The sequence below is a fragment of the Sus scrofa genome, chromosome 10, assembly GCF_054392235.1.
Source record: "Sus scrofa isolate SSC_HxYL_T2T_F1_AM1 chromosome 10, Sscrofa_HxYL_maternal_Yorkshire_Landrace_v2.0, whole genome shotgun sequence".
NCBI classification, from domain to species: domain Eukaryota; kingdom Metazoa; phylum Chordata; class Mammalia; order Artiodactyla; family Suidae; genus Sus; species Sus scrofa.
This window is the reverse complement of record NC_139392.1, coordinates 93,887,559-93,905,986: the sequence shown is the minus strand read 5'-3', so window position 1 is coordinate 93,905,986 and position 18,428 is coordinate 93,887,559.

Below are 18,428 nucleotides of genomic sequence, written 5' to 3'. Positions count from 1 at the left end.
CCTGATCGACGCCCTTTGGTGGCTGTGACTTCCCGAGGTTCCCACAGCTGGAGAGGCCACACACAGACACACGGAAAATTAGAGGACCAAAATCTCTTCCATACAATAATGTGGGAGCTGCCCCAAAGGAGCGCTCGGTCCTTTGAAAGGGAGCGAGCCGAGCGAGCGGAGGTGAAGCTCTGTGGCTCGGCAGGAGCCACAGGGACCTCTCTGAACCCTGGGCCCCCTGGCTGATGTGGGCTCCTAGCTGGAGGTGGAGCATCCTCAAATTCACGACCGCCTGACGCGACACTGTGCTGGAAAACCTTCAGTCATTAATCAGACATTTGTAACTCCCATTTTAGGCTTGTTAACCCCTAATCATGGACTCAGAGAAGTGAAGAAATGGCTTATATTACTAGGTTCTGTGTGAATCAGGCATCTACATGCAAGATTTTCTTCAACCTGGTGCCAGGAATAAAGTGGAAAGAGAAAGAAAGCTGAGTCATTTTCTACTTTAATCCATTTTTAGCAGCATTTTAAAGAGAAATTTCCGAGTCCCTGCGGGGTGGTGAGAGGCGTGGCAGGAGAGGCTGTCGCCATGGAGACGAGGTGGGTCGTCAGCTGTTCCATGTTCCCCGTTCCATGTCCCTGATCACTGGGCTGTCATTAGCCTCAGTGGCTGCCTCTTTGCCGCCTCAAATATATACGATTTATCTCGCTGCTGCTGACACTGCAGAAGATCCACCACACGGATCAAGCTCATCAATTAGCATGAGGTTGCCTGCCTCCTGCCTCCTTCCCTCTGCCCTGACGCCAGCACCTCCGGCGCACAGACGCACACACACAAAGACACACATACATGCACAGACACACACACATGCACGCGAGGCATGTGCACAAACACACACAGACACGCTGACATCCTTCCTTCTCCCTGTTCCCGTGCACAGTGACTGTAAACCAAGAAAAGCACAGACCAGCCTTGAAGGTGGAAGGATAAGCCATATTTGATCTGCAATTGATCTGGGCTTTTAATTTATTTTGTTGCAGTAATATTGGTTTATAACATTATATAAGGTTCGCATGCACATTGTATTTCTACCTCTGTCTACGCTATAGCATGCGCGCCGTCAAATTTATTTTCCATCCATCACTGGGCGTTGATGCCCCCTTCCCCATTTCTCCCTCCCCCACCCCCACGCCACCCCTGCTGGTAGCCACTTCTCTGTATCTACATGTTTGTTGTGGTTTGCTTTGGTTTCCTCATTTGTTTTGTTTTGATTTGCTTGTTTTTTATTAGCTTTTTATATTTCACATATAAGTGAAATCGTACGGTATTTTCTGCCTCCATCTGAATTACTTAGCAAATACCTTCTAGGTCCATCCATGTTGCTGCAAATGGCTTTATTTCATTCTTTTTTATGGCTGATATTACATTGTGTGTATGTGTGTGTGTGTTGTGTGTGTGATTCTGTGTGTGTGTGTGTACCATATCTTCTTTATCCAGTCCTCTGTCAATGGACATTAGGTTGCTTCCGTGGCTTAGCTATTGTATACAGTGCTTCAATGAACATCAAGTGCATATATCTTTTTTTTTCTTTTTACAGCCACACCTGCGGCACGTGGAAGTTCCCCAGCTAGAACTCAAACTGGAGCTGCAGCTTCAACCTATGCCAAAGCTTGCAGCAACACCAGCTCCTTAACCCACTGAGCGAGTAAGGCCAAGATCAAACCCGCATCCTCCCAGAGATAATGCTGGGTCCTTAACCCACTGAGCCACAAGGGAACTCCCTGCATGTGTCTTTTGGAATTGTGGTTTCCTCCAGATAGAGGCCCAGGAGTGGGATGGCTGGATCATACAGTGGTTCTATTTTCAGTTTTTCTCTTTGCATCAGAAATGGTACCAATTAGCATCCCACTGTGGTGCAGTGGGTTAAGGATCAGCATGGCCACAGCTGTGGTGCAGGCCACAGCTGCAGCTGGGATTTGATCCCTGACCCGGGAACGTCCATATGCCAAATGGAACTGAAAAGAAAAAAAGGAAAGACATGGTACCAATTAAGTGCCATGTTCAAAATCATTGAAAAAAATGTTTCATCAAGTAATTTTCTGTGTTGCATCCTTTGGAAGAAGAACGCCGGGTGAGGCACCTGCCCCCTCCCCAGCTGACATGGTGACAAGCGAAAGAAGCAAGTGGATGAGGAGAGGAAGCAGCAAGAAGTGATGATGATAACGGCGTGGGGTTCAGCTTAAGAGGAGAGGCGCCTGGGAGGGACATCAGGATGAAGGAAGGGTGCCACAGAGGCAGTGGTGGGGCGCCGGCCGGAGGAAGCGTGGCTGCGTGCAGGTCCTTGGTGCAGGGCGTGCCAGGTCAGCCGCTGCTGGCGGGAGAGCTGGCATCTGCATCTAATGGGGACAGATGGGGGGGATGCTGACAGACAGAGGACAAGAGGGAGGGGACCAGCAGCTCCTCCGTGTAGGCGGAAATCACAGACCTAAAGCAGGGATGGCCTTGGAAGGAGGGGCCTTGAGAAGCGAGGGCTGACAAAGCGGCCATCCAACGGGCGATAGGAGACTGGAAGCTGGAAGATCTCGGAAGGAGGAGGGGGGCGGCCTTCAAGGCTCAGCTGAGGAACAACGAGACAGCGTTTGCTCCCCAGCAGTCAAGGCCGGAGACAGAGAAGGACCCACCCCAGGGAGGGAAAGGAGCGCCCTCAGCGAGAGCCAGCGGCCCACCTGGGCAAGATGGAAGCATCGGCACGGAAGTGACGGGCTGGCCATCGGAGGGCTTGGGCCCTGCCCTGGATCTGACCCACCTGAATCGATTTTCTTCACGATGGAGTCTTTCCCGTGGCGAAACCCGCCCTCCAACGGCCAACGTCACTCACACCGTTGACAGTCAGCAGATCAGGGAGCCTGCGATGAAACACACTCCACAGGAGTCAGTAAGCAAAACTTCAAGACAGCCGGTCCTTCCTGAAAACTCCCTCTGGATCGTCCTGCTGGGTCATTGCGGAGTCTCACCTCCTGAGAGTCCAGGGGCCCCCCCGCCAGGGAACCGCACCATCCCGGAAGCTGTGGGTCCAGCCAGCTCCTCTGGTGGGGACAGCTCCGTCATTCCCGTCGCTCTGGAAGTGTCACTGGAATCCTGATCCCCAAGGCGCTCTTCCGGCTGAGCCGCCTCCTGCATCCCCGCTTCTAGCGCGTGGACGCCCGGGAGGCAGCTTGAGCTCGTGGGTGGTCTTTCACCAGCCTGCTCTGCTGGGCTCAAAACCGTGTTCGCATCCTCTGCACGGGAGGCAGTCTTTAGAGAAATCGAAAGCGGTGACTCGAGATTGTCATCCCACTGCCTTCCCTTGAACGTGAATTTGACTTTATGGCCCCATGTAAACCTTTGCGATTCGTTCTAAGAGTCAGGGACCAGAATCCCCTTTAAATTCTGATGTTTTCCGACCTCTAGTTAATGTAACGTCTGATACTATGTTTGCTTAGTCTTTTCTCCTAGGAAAAAACTGAATTGGTTCATATAGATGTTATCATTCATACATAGTCTTTTCATTTTAATCATAAAAAGATTTTTAAACATGAGCTTTCTTTGGAGTACAAGTTTTACTGGAGAACTTTTTTTCTTTTTCTTTTTTTTCTGGCTATGAGATACACATGTCTCTCAGGAACAGATGTTTTTTTGTCTGGCCGACTTGGGTAATTTCTGTTCTTTGCAGCAAAACATCCTAATACACCAGAGAAACGTTCTTTTGTTTTGGTTTTTGGCCGCACCCCCGGCACATGGAAGTTGCTGGGCCGTTGGCTAAACGCAAAAACCCACACCACCTCCGTGACGACAGCAGACCCTTAACCAGCTGGGCTGCAGGACAGTGCCAATAACGTGCGTAAAACATAGTATTATTATCCTTGTTCCTACCTCATGTATAACTGCAGTTGCTATTTTCTCATTGAATCAAGAAATGGATATCTTTTTCAAAAGTATCCAAACCAATTCTTTTTTGTCGTTATTGTTGTTAATTGCTAGTTTTATTATCGCTAAAGGATGTTTTCTGCACACAATCCCCACTTTGGAGTACTTATTCATGTTTCTTTGAGTCCAATTTTTTTTTTTTTTTTTGTCTTTTTAGGGCTGCAGCCACGGCATATGGAGGTTCCCAGGCTAGGGGTCGAATCAGAGCTCTTGCCACCAGCCTACACCAGTCAGAGCAATGCCAGATCCTTAACCCACTGAGCAAAGCCAGGGATCAAACCTGAGTCCTCATGGATGCTAGTCGGGTTCTTTAATGACTGAGCCATGAAGGAGCCTCCAGGTGCCATGTTTGTTTACATTCCAAAAGCACTTTGAAAGAAAGTGTATTCTCTTTACACTATACAAAGTTTTGGATTGAGCCTAATAATTATATGACCTGGTCTTCTACTCTTAATTTCCATGGTTTAATTTTCAGATCTGTCAGAAAAAGAGAACGTCCCTGATGCTTATAGTTTAAAGACTCCATGCTATTTATTAAACAAATGTCCATTAATGTTGTGTCTTCATTGGAGATGATCAGGCTTTTGTCTTCAGTTCTACTTTATCCAGTGTGTTCTAACAATGCATTATTCTTCCTGCGTATGTTCAGTATCTTTTTGCTAGGTCTTTGATTTTCATCTTTTCTATGTCCTGTTTTCTTGAATGTCTTTGTTTCTTAGTCCATATGAGAAATTTTGTCTCTTTGTTTTGGTTTGGTTTGGTTTTTGCTTTGTGGGGCCGCACCCATGCCATGTGGAAGTTCCCAGGCTCGGGGGCAAATCAGAGCTGCAGCGGCCGGCCTGCACCACAGCCACAGCCACGCGGGATCAGAGCCGCATCTGCGACCTACACCATGGCTCACGGCAACGCCAGATCCTTCACCCACTGAGCGAGGTCAGGGACCAAACCTGCATCCTCACGGATACGAGTTGGGTTTGTAACCTGCTTCACCCACTGAGCGAGGTCAGGGACCAAACCCGCATCCTCACGGATACGAGTTGGGTTTGTAACCTCCTTCACCCACTGAGCGAGGTCAGGGACCAAACCCGCATCCTCACGGATACGAGTTGGGTTTGTAACCTGCTTCACCCACTGAGCGAGGTCAGGGACCAAACCCGCATCCTCACGGATACGAGTTGGGTTTGTAACCTGCTTCACCCACTGAGCGAGGTCAGGGACCAAACCCGCATCCTCACGGATACGAGTTGGGTTTGTAACCTGCTTCACCCACTGAGCGAGGTCAGGGACCAAACCCGCATCCTCACGGATACGAGTTGGGTTTGTAACCTCCTTCACCCACTGAGCGAGGTCAGGGACCAAACCTGCATCCTCACGGATACGAGTTGGGTTTGTAACCTGCTTCACCCACTGAGCGAGGTCAGGGACCAAACCCGCATCCTCACGGATACGAGTTGGGTTTGTAACCTGCTTCACCCACTGAGCGAGGTCAGGGACCAAACCCGCATCCTCACGGATACGAGTTGGGTTTGTAACCTCCTTCACCCACTGAGCGAGGTCAGGGACCAAACCCGCATCCTCACGGATACGAGTTGGGTTTGTAACCTGCTTCACCCACTGAGCGAGGTCAGGGACCAAACCCGCATCCTCACGGATACGAGTTGGGTTTGTAACCTCCTTCACCCACTGAGCGAGGTCAGGGACCAAACCCGCATCCTCACGGATACGAGTTGGGTTTGTAACCTGCTTCACCCACTGAGCGAGGTCAGGGACCAAACCCGCATCCTCACGGATACGAGTTGGGTTTGTAACCTGCTGAACCACGACGGGAACGCCCACGATTTTGTCTCTTAATATCATGAAAGTGAATAAAGTCATCGTAATTACTGCTTCAGTGTTGCTGTTTCACGCCGTCTTCCTACTAATTCTCCCGCTTTTCCTATGGTCTGGTGTGTTTCTCAAGGCTTCCTGATAGTCTTTTGGTTTTTTTCAGGTTACTTGGGTTTCATGAGACTTCTTTTTACCCTACAAATATGTAAAGCCCGTTTAAAACTCCATTTCCTACTGTCTCAAGAATACCTGACTACACTAAGGCTCGCCTTCCGCGCGGCAAGCTTGGCTGTCTTACTCCCCACTTCCCAAACACACTTGGAAACTCCACTGGAATAATCTGAGGTATTGACCCAGAGAGCACTCATCATGACTCGTAATATATTACAGATTGCAATATAGCCCATCCCCCAATATACTGACTTTCTTTTAATAATATTTACATTTGTATTAAAGCTTAACGTTCACATTTGCATGTTTCCATAAATATAATGTGAATTTTTACATTTATTGTGTATTTTATATTTTGGTATATAGTTATATTTTTATATATTACATAAATATAATGTAAACAAAAATAAATGTAAATTTGCTACTTTTATACTTACCTCTAGATTAAAATTCATGAAAGCTCAGCCATCTTATTTGAACACAACTTTTGCTTTTTTTGATCAAATATTAGATGCCGTTTCTCCTCCTGTATCCCATTCACATGAGCATTTTGATACATTCATCTCTGGGGACCCCTGAAAATCTCCATCTCCTTATCCGATACCTCTGGGTTTGAGGATAAGTTCCACAGCTGTTTCTTTCTGCAATGAACAATCAGCTGCTTTAATTCAGAAATCAGGTTTTCCTATTGAAAACAGTATCTGCTAAACTTGGGCTGTTCTGTTTTCATAGCTGCAAGGTAATTGCAAATCTTGAAGAGAATCCACATTTCAAAGTGTTGTGTTTCTTTCGTCCCCATTTTTCCGGAAGGTAAATCCATCTCAAAAGAAAAAAAATGTAATTTTGAAACTTTACAAAATTTCCTTCATATGAAGAAATGCATCTCAAAGAAAATAGTAACTTTGAAACTTTACAAAATTGCCTTTACATGAAGAAATGCGTCTTTCTGTGCATTTCCTGGTTTCCCCGCATGCCTTCGTAGAGGCGTCCCCATGTTGACCCCGTTGAGAAACTTGCCCTGGATTTTTCAAAGATCACGTTAAGCTCAATGAGGTCCTGACTACGGAAAAGGGGAAACTGACATGTCTCCTCTACTTTTGCTTAACTGGGCAGCGCGGAGGGGTGGGGTGGGGTTGGGGGGGTGGGGGGTGTCTCTCTGGCAGACAGAGAAATGCAGCCCCCCCCCCGCAGTGGGGTCTCCAAGTCTACTCTGCATGGGGCCCCCTCCCAGGAGCCACCTGCCACACCCTCAGTTCTAATCAGAACTTAAAAGCCCTCTGGTCAGAGCTGTGCTGCCCCTGGTCTCGGGTGAAGACCCAGCGCCAGGCACGCCGTTTGTTCAGCACCCAATGTTCAGCCACTCCGAGGGCGGCTCCCACAGCCCGGCCTCAGAGCCCCTGCTGGGCTCTGCACTTCTCTCGGCCTCTTCCCAGCCGTAGGCCAGCTTCTGGGGCATCCTGCCTCCTCTTTATCAAAAGGTGCTGTTTTTCCTGAAAGCCCCAGCAGCAAAGCCCCGCTTCCCTCAGTGGATCCCAGGTTGCCTTCGAATCGCTCCACCTGGCAGGGTCTGCGACAGTTTTCTGCCATGCTCCCCAAACCTGCAGATTTTCTGGGCTCCCTGATCCTGGCTTTGGAGTCTTGTCCACCTTTGAAGGAGAAGAGCCATCGTGGTCAGCTGCAAAATCACGGAGGCGACAGGAAGGCTCAGCAAGAGACTAAAAGCCTCTGTGATAGAATCTTCCAGACTTCCCAGCCCACAGAGTTCCTTCCCACTGGGTTTGTTCCTACAGCCCTCACAAGGCCCAGTGCACTGCACGGCCAGCTTTCCCAGCCGAGTCCGGCCACCGACTGAGAGCAAAGACTGTAGGTCAGGCCAGGCGGCCTCTGCGTGTCCCTGCAGCCCCAGCCTTGCTCCTCGTCACAGCCACTCTGAGCCTGGAGTGGAAGGTTCTAGAGCCCCTCTGGGGAAACTCCAGCTAAATGCCACTGTGGGCCCTTCCACTGGCTCCCCTCCTCATCCGATGTCACTTGTATCATGTTCTCCGGTCATGTTTACAGGGTCCGATTTTTTGATAACATCCTTCGCTAGTTTCCAACAACTTTAGGTATTTTCCTTACATTCATAATCTGAGATCATTTTATGAGAAAGAAAAAACACAGAAAACTAGAGCTCAAACGGGGGCTCAAACTGTCACATTAAAACTTAGCCTCAGAGTTCCCGTCATGATGCAGTGGTTAACGAACCTCACAGGTATCCACGCGGATGCAGGTTCGATCCCTGGCCTCGCTCAGTGGGTTAAGGATCCGGCATAGCCATGAGCTGTGGTGTAGGTTGCAAATGTGGCTCGGATCCCGCATTGCTGTGGCTCTGGTGTAGGCCGGCAGCTGCAGCTCCGATGAGACCCCTAGCCTGGGAACCTCCACATGCCGCGAAAGCAGCCCAAGAAATGGCAAAAAGACAAAAAATAGAAAATGAAAATAAAACCTAGCCTCTTTCCATGGAGCTGACATCGTTTTCCGTTCTCTAGGGTCGCAGCAAGGTGGGACTGTTTAAACGCTGGTCCTCTTGCTGCAGCACAAATGCCCGTGTCACCAGGAGGCCCGGCTGCCAGTTCGAAGCACAGTGGTTGTGTCTAAACCGCTGGGAAACTCACCGCCGAGCAGCCCGCAGGGTTCCCGACCGACGTCCCTGAATCCCTCTTCTGGGTGGGCACGCGGACCCCCTACTGGACTCGGACTCGCCCTGCGTGATCACCTTTGGCTCAAACCTTCTCTCTTTCGCATTTAGGTCTTAGCGCCTAAAGTCCTGTCTCTTCCCAACATTTACAAGTGGGTTTTTCTCTCTCTTCTGCTTCTGGCCTGACCCCAACCCGACTGGGGAACAGCAAAGGGGTCTGCCTTTTCCGTGAAAGCGCTGTTTTGGGACAGAAGCAGAGGAGATGCGCCTGAAGCGCTGAGCAAATCAGGTGGCAGGTGTGCCGACCTGAGAAAGGGGTGAAGTGAAACCCAGCTCAGTACTCAGGACAGAGTCCAGTTAAGGCACAGCCCAGGGGTGACACAGCTGCATCTGAGAACCAGGAAGCTGACTGGGCGAGGGTGCAGATCCAACCTCAGGCAACAGACAGCTTCCTCGAGGGAGGGCGCCCCAGGCCGGACCCCTTCAGTCAAGGCCGCCTTCCTGCCCGCTCCCCGCGATGCCCTGCTGGCCTGAGACTGGTGTCACCCGCTCCGTCCCTTGTTCCAACCATGGCCTGCCTCCCAGGACTCGCCCACCCTGCCTGTGAGATGCAGGAAGTCCCCACACCGGCTAGATCTTTGATGTCCTATTAAATTCACGGTGGCCCGTTTTAGCCATCCTTCTTTGTAATACAATGTATTGATCAAAAAGTGGTTTCTGTCCGTGGAGAGAAATGGAGCTACACGTCTGGCTTTTGTTGGTTTCTGTTTCTTAATGTTTTGTACTTTTGCATTATTCATGTACCCAGAGGCGCCACATTTTATAAATCCCCCAAATAAATAAACAATAGCCTACTTAGACAAAGCCTACTTTGGTTTACCTAGGACTATGGCTGCTGGTTTCTGATGAGCAACATCTAGCAACGCCAGCCAAAGGACAGGTGACCGCAGTGGCCCCCCAAACACTGGAAGTAAAAATTACAGGCGTTCCCGTCGTGGCGCAGTGGTTAACGAATCTGACTGGGAACCATGAGATTGCGGGTTCAATCCCTGGCCTTGCTCAGTGGGTTAACAATCCGGCGTTGCCGTGAGCTGTGGTGTAGGTTGCAGACGCGGCTCGGATCCCGCGTTGCTGTGGCTTTGGCGTAGGCTGGCAGCTATAGCTCCGATTCGACCCCTAGCCTGGGAATCTCCATATGCCGTGGGAGCGGCCCAAGAAATAGCAAAAAGACAAAAAAAAAAAAAAAAGACAGCCCACCCACTAACGTGTAAGTTGGACGTGAGTACCGCAGGGCCCTTTGCTGCTGAGGTTTCCCCCTTTGCTCTACTAAGAAATGTAGCTCACTCATAAATTCTGGGCAACACACAGATAATCAAATGACAAATGACCTTATGAAGGCTCTTTCATTAAGAAAAACATAAAGGTATTTTTGTATAAAAAAAAAAAAAGCACCCATTTTTTTACAACTATTTGCCCTATAACCCATGAGGCTAAGAGTTACTCCGAGGAGACTTAGCTGGGTTGGTTCATGTTGACAGACTGAGATGGAAGAAGAAGCTCATCTCCCCAATTTTGTTTTCTGTTACTGAAGAAAGGAACGCACGACGGGAATTCCCCATTGATGCAAATCTGGCATCCATCTAACCCTTTGAGCAATTAATTCCTCCAGTCTTCGCTGACCCAGGCTCACTCCAGGGGGTCCCGCCAGCCCCCCTGAGAGACACGGGCTGGGCTCTGATGCTCCTACACCACATGACGCGAAAAGCGGACACCTGCGGACAGGACCACACCGCGTGGCTCTTTCCTCCTCCGCCACCCAGCTCTTGTCCTCTAACAGCAGGGCCAGTCTCCGGGGCATCGCGCAGGGCAGGAGCCAGGCTTGCTGCCGAGGCTCCTCTGCTGGACCACGTCGGGCTCCTGGACCTCTCTGAGCCTCCCTCCCAGACGCTTCACTTTATAAAGCCCATCTCACGCCCACGTTCCCCACTCTTTTGTGGCGAAACACATTAAACTTTCCCTCAGTTTCACTTTGGCTTAAGATCAATATTTCGACTAAATTCATATCTTTGATATATAGCATTTCACTCGGAGAGTATAAGAAGCCATATATTATTTTGCTCTTAAGAAAAATGGGAATCTGATCTGGAGATTACCTGCTAAGCGGTTGTGAGGATTTATTTGAATTCCCCTAAGAACCTGTTAGTGTATAATTTGCTGCACAGGATTTATGACCCTCCCAGGAGATTTCATTCCCCGCCTGAGAACACTGCCCTGACACGTCAAAGATGCGCCCCGCGCCCGGAGGTCTGTGTGTTCACGAGGGGTTGCCACCGGCTTCTCGGGACGGTGTGGCTTCTCCGGACGCAGCTGTCTCGGAGGTGGTCAGCGTGAGGACAGCACGGCACGTTTCCTGCCGTCGAGCCGTTCACACTGCCACACTCATCGTGTTCTAACCTGCAGCCCGAATTGGTCCTGCTGTTCCTTGTCTTCCCAAATAGCTGTCATGGGTATTCATTACAGTAAAATAGCGTCTGGTTTAAGGGCCTCATGAGCTTATGGATTATCATACAGGAGTGACAGTGGCCAAAGGTGTCTCGGTCCCCGCATGGCTCTTGTCAAAATGAGAGACGCAGGTGTAGGACCTCAGGGGCCACCTCCCGCTGCCGTCACTGTTCCTCAGCCAGATCTTCAGCCCAAGGGGCAGCTAAGTTCTGCTCCGGCCGTGGAGTTGGGTCGTCTGTGGGTCCTCCCCACCGTGAGCCTTGGTGGTAAGAGGGGAAGACGCTGATCAACAGCCACGCTGACGAGCGCATCCGCGAAGACCGTCCCAAGCAGACGGGGACGTGGGTACCCCACGGACTTCTGGCTGGAGATGGTCCCTTCCGGGATCACGTAGGCAGGGGGTTGGCTGCCCAAATCCCACGTGGACGTGTGTTCAGGGCCAGGGAGGAACGAGGGGGAATGGAACTCTGGGAGTCATAGGGGCCCTGCCCACCTATGGCCTTCTGGCAGCTCTGACTCTGAGTTTGGACGCAGAGACCCCCACCCCCACCCCCCGGGCGTCGCTTTACCTCTCGAGGGTGGAGAGGTGTTTGATCCAACACAGAGAAAGGGATGGGTCACACCCACTTCAAGTGAGACAGAGAGAAGTCTCAACAAGGATGTTTACTGTCCAAAAGTCAGGACGCGGATCCAACAGGCCCTGCCGGACTGTCTCTAGGTCTTCTGGCTCCTCGGGAAATTGAGGAGCAGCCGGACTGGCTTATAAATATCCTGGGCTTTGCCACGGGAAGAAGAGCGAAGGCAGACTGTGGAGAATAGAGGGGCGAGCCGGGCCAAGCGTGAGGTCTCTGCCGCCCTCCGGGAGCGCCGTGTGCGGGTTGGCGTCCCGACACCGCGGGGGATGCGGAACGGCCGGAAGGAGATCTTCCTGTGCCTCCTGGATGATGAGATGCCAGCTTGGAGCCAGGCAGCAGCAACGGCTCACACGCTGCTCTCAGGAAGGGGGGTGGTTCTCCGGCCCCACGTTCCGCAAACACCCACTTTCTCCCAGGGGAACTGGTTCGTTGTCCCTGGGCCACTGGCCTGGAGGGAGGAACGTGTTTGTGAGGCTAAACCGGACCATTTCGGAGTCCTTCCCCCGCTTCGGAAGGCAGTGTGGTCTGGGTCGTGCCGAGTTCTGGCTTCTAGGGACAGAGCTCAGGGGCTGTTGCAGCGCTGGGGTGTGGCTGCCTTTTCTACACCAGGAGGAGGCAGGCTCAGTCCTGTGACGATCCCGTGTCCTCTTCGTGACCCCAGGGGACGCAGTCTGCAGGGTCCTGAAGAAACCGGCTGCAGTGCCGGACCGCCTGGCGGCACAAGGACCAACCCTACCACGTCCGGGAAGGACACCCACGTGGCAGCATCTACCCAACAAGAGTGCGAGGCCTCTCATTCAGACACTGATTCACCAAGTTAAGGAAATTTTGCTGTCTTTTGACTTCAAGTTTAAAAGATGAATTTTGACTTTTTTCTTGAATAGATTTCTGAGTAAAGATGTTTCTCTGGTACATTCTTTTTATGCAAAGAACAGAAATAACACACAGCAGCCTAAACAAAAAGGGGTCTGCCGCCGAGAGACAGGTCACCTCATATGTCAAGGTGAGGACGTACTGGGCTTTGGGAAAGGGGCCACGTCCCTCAGCTTTGCACGTGCTCCCTCTGCAGGCTGGCCGTCTGCTGCCTGGACCCCAAGGTGGAAAGCGGCGCCCTGTCCCCCGGGAGACAGCCGCTAATCTCGCCCACATCTTCTAGGGCGATCCGACTTCCAGGAGTGACACAGATCATCCAACCGCCTCCTCTGGCCCTCTGGACCCATCCTGACATACCGGCCTTTCTCACGCTGTGGCTCCCTCACACTAAAGGAGAGCCTGCCTCACACCGTCAGGCAAACTCTGCGAGCTTCCGCTGCTCTTGGCCTTTGGGGCCGCGTGACTCTGGGAGCCCACCCTGGGCACAGAGGGGTGTTGAGCAGCATCCTCGGCCCCAGCCCAATGCCAGGACCCCTGGCATAGGTGTGGCACCAAAATGCCCCCCAGACATTGCCAAACCTCCCGTGGGGCAGAACCTGGGTGAACAACTGCTTCAGAGGGAAAGATACCAAGACGGACACCCCAGCTCCGGATTTCTAAGTTCATCTCTTTGGCCTTCGGCACCTTCGTCTATAAACTCGCTTTATAAATTTGCTCTAAAGCAAATTTAACAAAGATAAAAATATTAACAACTTGGAAAACAGTATGATTTCCATGAAATAATGTAGGCAATACATTTAACAGTAACACATCGTAAATACCCCAAAATTACCATTATTATTTACAAAATAAATCCAAATAACAAGCTAAATGTTTTTTCTTTTATAAGAAGTATTTCATAAATCACACAAATGTCTGTGGATGGTAAATTACTCTTTACATAATGAATTCTCTTTAGCCAAATGCTTTGTTAAAATTGTATTGACCTAGATGAGTCTTGCCGTATTTGCTTATGAATATCTCAGGCTACTATTTCCATATTTATTTCATCTCCACGCTCTCAAATTTTCATTTCCAAAGAGATTTAAAATTTATATTAGCAATGTTGAATCATCCTCCCCCAAATATTACCTTTCTTAAAAATGTTCAAAATGGAAAAGATGAAAGAAGGAAAAATGAAGGCTGAGAGAGAGGTAAACGACGTCCAATTGGAGGCATAATGAAAGTCTGGGGTGAAAGCCGCTACGTGTCTGGAGGCGAGGAGATACACGCATAATGATTATTTAAACTCTAGCCGTGAAGACCTGTGCTCTCCAGAAAGGGCGTCTCAGCCGCGCATGCGCGGCAGCCCCTAGGCTGGGGGCTTCTGAAGAGTCGCGCTCTTAAAACCAGAAATGAGAAGAGATTTGACTCCGATTTCTAGGAGACTCGGGAAATTCTCCAGCGTTAGCAAGGGGCCTAACAGGAATTCCAGAGCGTTTCCCCAGCTTGAGGCCAGGAGCACCGCCACCCCCACTAGGCTCAGGACCCCCCAGGGATGGACGCTGTTGGTCTCGTGGGAAGGGCTGGCTGGGCGCTGAGTCCGCCCAGAGACCAGTGAGGGGACGCCCCACAGCCACAGGCAAACTGCGCCCAAACCTGCTTCCTAGCAGATCCGCCCCATCAGTCCTTTCAGGACTCACGAGTTCCCACACGGACACCACCTGACGGCTCACAGCAGCCGCGGCTCCGCAGAGGGGAGATGAGAGCCTGGGACATCGGGGTCAGGGGCACGAGGGGCACTCTCACCAGCCACTCGCTGGTCACCGAAGGCAGAGAATGGATCCTCAGCCTCAGGGCCGCTGCACATCCAAAAGCAGTGGCCTGGGCAGGGAGGGGGAATAGCAGAGCTCAGAGGGTTTTAGGGCAGCGAAACTTCTCTGTGTGACACTGTAACGGTAGGTACATGAAATTATACATCTGTCCATACCCACAGGGTGTAGGACCCCAAGAGTGACCCTAACATAAACCATGGCCTCTGGGCGATGATGACCTGTCAGTGTAGGTCTGTCAGTTGTACCAAATGGACCATCTGGTGGGGATGCTGATGGTGGGGATGCTGATGGTGGGGATGCTGAGGTGGGGATGTTGGTGGTGAGGATGCTGATGGCGGGGATGCTGATGGTGGGGATGCTGATGTGGGGATGCTGATGGTGGGATGCTGATGATGAGGATGCTGATGGTAGGGATGCTGATGGTGGGGAGGTTGATGGTGGGGACGCTGATGTGGGGATGCTGATGGTGGGGATGCTGATGGCGGGGATGCTGATGGCAGGGATGCTGATGGTGGGGATGCTGATGTGGGGATGCTGATGGTGAGATGCTGATGGTGGGGATGCTGATGGCGGGGATGCTGATGTGGGGAGGTTGATGGTGGGGACACTGATGTAGGGATGCTGATGGTGGGGATGCTGACGGTGGGGATGCTGATGTGAGGATGCTGATGTGAGGATGCTGATGGTGGGGATGCTGATGTGGGGATGCTGATGTGGGGATGCTGATGGTGGGGCTGCTGATGGTGGGGATGCTGATGGAGGGGATGCCAATGGCGGGGATGCTGATGGTGGGTAAGGATTGCCTGAGGTGGGGGGTAGGGGTAGATGGGAAATCTCCAAGTTGCTGTGAACCTAAAACAGCTCTAAAAAATAAAGTGTCCTTTTTGTAAATGGAGGGAAAGTGATGGCCTTTTTTTTCTTTTAATCACAGATATTACAACAGATCCTGAGAAAGCTCTGTCCCATTTCCTAAATTTATCACATCATTTTCCATATAGGAAGTAACGATAAACAATCTGATTCAGTTATTTGCTTAATAAAAACTAGTATTTATGAAGGGCATATGTTTCAAGCCCTTGATTTATTGCTTTACCTGGGTTATTTCTTTTTCTCTTCAAAAGAAATGGTGTGAAGTATTGCTTTATCCCTATTTTCAGAGGAGGAAACTGAGGCCACGGGAGTGTTGGGAGGGTGTCCAGTGTCAGGCAGTGGGTGAGAAAGTGAGGGACATGAGACCCAGCCCCAGAGACCCCAGGCTGGACAGGAAAGCGGTCAGTGGGAGGCCAGTTAACGAGAGGGAAGCAGTAAGATTATGAATGAACAAGGCAAAGTCAGGTAGAAACTAAAGACTCAGCCCTGAGACCAAGACAGAAAAACCGACACCTGGCATGTGAACCAAGCGTGTGGGACACCAGAGCACCTGAAGGCTGGAAGGGAACCGACTCCGCAAGAATCGGGGAGGCGGGAGCACCACTGCTCCAGTCCATTGAAAAACCAGTGGTCTTACGTGACTCAGAGAGGTGAAATCGGTACCCTTTACATGAGAAATGCAGGCAGATAATCAAGATCCGGGGGAAATGGAAGCCATGCAAACCAGTTCGGAGTTCCAACCCGAGGTGGAGGGCAGGTCTGGAAGGAGAAAGAGCCCCGCCCCCACCCCCTCACCCCCAAACACACACACACGTGCAGAAACTACCCAGGAACTTGGAAAAAGCTGAGAATGGGGAAAAAAAAAAAAAGATCTCACTGTTTCCTGGATAAAATTAACATGGTATCACCAACATTGCACCCACTCGATGAAGTACTTAGATTTCAAGAATTTAAAAAATGATTTTATAAATCTCAAAAAAGGAAAGAAAACATTTTCCAAGGACCTGAAATAATATTGCTCACCAAAGTACCCTTTCTGCAGAGAACTTAAAAGGAGGAAGGAAACATGAATGAGGAAAGCTCACTGGCCAAGAAGTAGACTCAAACAGTTTCTGGGGTTAATAGAGTTTGTTCAAAGCAGAGACCCGCACACATGCAGACACGTGCACACACACACGTGTGCGTTCATACGTGCGCGTGCAGGCACATTCTCTCACACACATGTAGGCACTTAGGACCAGGAGTGGGAGGAGCAGAGGTGCAGGGGAAGTGAGCCCGCAGATCTGCGACAGCCAACAGGGGAGGGCGGCCGGCCTGGACAGTGGTGCCGTCACAGCAGCAGCTCAAGTCTGCAGCCCGTTCGACACAGCTGCAAAGAACTAGGAAAACCCGGAAAATGCCTGCATCTAACACTGAAAAAGATCCATGATTTTCTTTTCTTTTTTAGGGTGGCAGATGGAAGTTCCCAGGCTAGGGGTCAAATCAGAGCTGCAGCTGCCAGCCTACGCCACGGTCACAGCAACACCAGATCGGAGCCGCATCTGCCACCTGCACCACAGCTTGTGACAGCGCCAGATCCTCAACCCACTGAGCGAAGCGTGGGCTCCAACTCGCATCCTCACAGAGACACCGTGGGGTCCTTAAGTCGCTGAGCCACAGTAGGAACTACAAGATCCATGATTTTAATGGTAAATATACACATGATAATCTGCAACATTGCATACGTATGTCATATTCTTTTTAATAAAAAATAGTCTATTTTCTCCAATAATTGCAGCAAACACAAATACCTCAGGAAAGATCAGGCTCCTACTCTCCATGGTGGAAAGATGTTTTAAGAATGATCTGATTTCCCTTCCATGGGATGGCCAAAGCCCTCGACAACGGGCGCCTCAAGCATTTGTCAAGCTGAGCAGGAGCTTGCTGGTGGCACCTGCTCCGTCCACGGGCACTCTGACTATTGGAGGAAACGTCTTTCCTAACATTTGGTCAGGCCCTGTCACATCGCATCCCCCACCCATGCTGGTCCTGCCCTCACATTGAATCCGCATTGTCAGAAGGGACCCTTATTTCAAGTCTGTAGAAAAGGAGGCGCTGACCCTCGTCTTCGCTCTCAGTATTTGTCCTCGTATCTCCCTGCGATGGAGCAGGAGGTCTGCATTTGTTTTTCAGAGACTCTCAGAAGTCAGTTCCTGCAGGTCCTTTGCCTGCGCGCACGAGGAAGGGTTCCCAGCCTTGCAGTGGCCACCAGCCCGCTCAGCCCTGTGACCAGATGCCCTCAGCCAGCCTGGTCCCCAGCCAGTCACTGTGGGATCTGAGTCCCCAGAAGTGACACTACCAGCCCTGCTGTTGATAGAGGCCAGGATGATACAGTGACAATGGGGCAGGTGGAAGCCTAATGTAGCTCCTACATCTGAAATAGCCATTAGATACAGAGGATGTGGTATATATATATATATATATATATATATATATACATATATATACAATGGAATACTACTAAGCCATAAAAAAGAACAAAATAATGTCATTTGCAGCAACATGGATGGACCTAGAGACTCTCATACTAAGTGAAGTCATTCAGAAAGAGAAAGACAAATACCATATGATATCACTTATATGTGGAATCTGAAATATGGCACAAATGAACTTACGTCCAAAATACAAACAGATGCACAGACATGGAGAGCAGACATGTGGTTGTTGGGGGGAGGGGAGTAAGGGAGGGGAGGGGTTTGGATTAGCAGGTGCAAACTAGTGTGTGGAGGATGAATAAACAACAAGGTCCTACTGTAGAGCCTGGGGAACTATATCCAATCTCCTGGGATAGACAAAAATGGAAACAAATATTTTTTTTAAATGTACATATATGTGTGGCTGCATCACTCTTGCTATGCAGCAGAAATTAACACCACTGTAAATCAACCCAACTTGGATTTTAAAAAAATAAAAATAGAAATATTTTTTAAATAAACACACAGCTCCATTAATAGAGGGCAAATTTCTTCTGGTGGAGTCTGGGAGGAAAACGTAGCCTCCAAAGAAACACAAATATCTCTTGGTTGTGCCGAATGACGCCAGAACACAGCCTGGCAGCTGGA